Below are 2,967 nucleotides of genomic sequence, written 5' to 3' on the forward strand. Positions count from 1 at the left end.
ACTTTGGTGCCTCTATATAAGAATAAGGGTGATATACAAGATTGCACAAACTATCGTGGTATAAAACTCATGAGTCATATTATGAAACTTTGGGAGAGGGTGATTGAGTCTAGGTTGAGGAAGGTTGTCATGATATCGGAGAATCAATTTGATTTTATGCCTGGAAGTTCAACTATGGAAGCTATACATCTTCTTAGACAACTTATTGAGAGAAATAAAGAGAGGAACAAAGATTTGTATATGGTTTTTATTGATTTGGAGAAGGCATACGATAGAGTACCTAAGGACGTTCTCTGGTAGACAATAATGAAGAAAGGTGTTTCTCTCAAGTACATTAGTATAAATAAAGATATATATGAAGGAGTAGTAACCAATGTCCGCACTTGTGGAGGGGTGACAACCAATTCTCCTATAACGGTTGGGTTACATCAAGGATCTGCTTTAATCCCTTTCCTATTTGCTATAGTGATGGATGAGCTTACGAGATCAATTCAAGAAAATGTATCGTGGTGTATGTTGTTTGCTGATGATATTGTTTTGATTGATGAGTCTAGAGCTGGGGCTAATGCTAAGTTAGAATTATGGAGACAAACATTGGAAGCAAGAGGTTTTAAGTTGAGTAAGAGTAAGACAGAATACATGGAATGTCGGTTTAGTAAGCAACGAAGTAGTGATGGGAGTGTAGTGAAGCTTGGTGAGCAAGAAATACCGGTGGATGATTGTTTCAAATATTTGGGATCTATCATTCAAAAGAATGGAGAAATTGATGGAGATGTAAATCATAGGATAAAGGTTGGGTGGATGAAATGGAAAAGTGTAACTGGAGTGTTGTGCGATCGTAGAATGTCATTGCGGTTGAAAGGAAAGTTTTATAGGATGACTATTAGGCCCGCTTTACTATATGGTACGGAATGTTGGGCTGCCAAGAGACATCATATTCAAAAAATGAGTGTAGCTAAGATGTGTATGTTGAGATGGATGTGTAGAAATACAATAAAAGATAAGATTCGGAACGAGGAGATACGTAAGAAGGTAGGCATTTCACCCATTGAAAATAAGATGAGAGAGAATCGTTTACGGTGGTTTGGACATATTCGGCGAAGGCCTAATGATGCTCCAATTAGAAGGAAGGAGAAATGGGAAAATATATTAGTTAAAAGAAGTCGGGGTAGGCCTAGGAAGACATGGATGGAGGTGATAGGAAAGAATATGAATGCTTTGAACCTCACCGAGGACATGGCATTGGATAGAAATGATTGGAGGAGAAGGATTCATGTGGAAGACCCAGAATGATTTTCTTTTTTTGTTCATATCGCCGACCCCAATCGTTTTGGGATGAAGGCGTAGTTGTTGTTAATCTAGTGCTTGTTTCTAATAGTCTCTCTCTCTCTCTCTCTCTCTCTCTCTCTCTCTCTCTCTCTCTCTCTCTCTGGCGCCGTATTGATATTCTGGCTTTTCCATAGCAAAACATCCTACCTTGTCTGCAATCTAAAGTCATGCCTAGCAATCAATTTGTACTTTATGATTCATATATTACAAATATGCATCTTTTTTTTTTAAAGGCAAGCTGGGGTTAGGCAGACCCCTACCAGTGATACAACTATACCATTGGGTTTTAGCCCCGTTGGTAAATATGCATCTAGTTTTGACAAGGATTTTGACTTAAACAAGCTGCACACCGCTTATTCAAACTCTGCTCGTTCAACCTTAAGGTTTTACATTTTTCGACCAATCATTACCAAGCCGAAGCAACTTCTGGGGAGCTCCATCCATGAGAATATCAATAGACAAGATTTTATCTTATATCCAGCCAAATCTGACTCAGTTGGGATGGATTTGGTAAGCCAAAACCATATCTGATTGTAATTAGATGTAGATATGATTTTGATTTTTTGCTACTGAATTTGATCACATGCAAGAAAGCCAGATGTTGGTTTGACCTTTGTACCATCTGAATCCGAATTAGAATCCAAATACGTTTAGTCAACATCAGTGGCATAGCTAGGATTCATGTGAGGGGCGGGGGCAAACAGGGGTGTAGCAAATATATATATATGTGTGTGATAGTCGGGGGTTCGGGCGCAGCGCCTCCCGATTTTTTTTTTTATTGAGATAAAATAAAAAATGGGTATAATTATTAATAAAAATCTATTTCATATGGATGAATCAAACTATTTGCTGCAGTTAGGGCTGGGCTAGGACTGGGCTTTTAAAAAAAATTAACTGTTTAGGGAGGATAGCCCAGTCCTGCACCCCCCTAGCTATGCCTTTGGTCAACATCCAATAGGATTTGATATTGGCCACATCCGACCTGAACCCAAAAAGTTTACATCCTTATTCATCTATATATCAATCCTACCCAATACTCTCTTTTCACTCTCATAGTTGTTTATAATCCAAACCGTGAAATTTTGAGCCTTTGTTACAGACATGGGCTGATATTGGTGTCATACGTTGTCAAGGGTCATTAAAACAGTAGGATTGAGTTATAGTAGAGCCCTTTCGATTTTGGGTTTGGATAGCGTCCGTTGTGGAGTTTTCGCTACAGGCCCTCGTGTGTGTGTGTGTGTGTGTGTGTGTGTGTGTGTGTGTGTGTGTGTGAGAGAGAGAGAGAGAGAGAGAGAGAGAGAGTCAATGAAATGAAGTGATTATGATACCATCAGATATGGCTGTCAACAGGTCGGATCAAGGCTGAGTCTGGATCAACCCTAACCCGCCCAAATAAACAGTAACTAGGTTTAGGTTCAGATGCTCATCGGATCAGAACCTAAGGATGTCAGCTCATTGGCAGTCTCGGATGTCTAAATCAGGTGGAAAGAGTAAAAGCTTTTCTTTTTTGTTTTGTTTTTTATTCCATTACCAACGAATACCACAGGGCACAGTGGTTATGACTCATGAAGTTAGAGAGCGGAGCTCAAGGCAAACGGATCAGATATCCTACCAGGACCATTCTCTTACGAAGTCAAG

This window comes from Nuphar pumila, chromosome 15 (genome assembly GCF_984573655.1).
Source record: "Nuphar pumila chromosome 15, dmNupPumi1.hap1.1, whole genome shotgun sequence".
Taxonomy (NCBI): domain Eukaryota; kingdom Viridiplantae; phylum Streptophyta; class Magnoliopsida; order Nymphaeales; family Nymphaeaceae; genus Nuphar; species Nuphar pumila.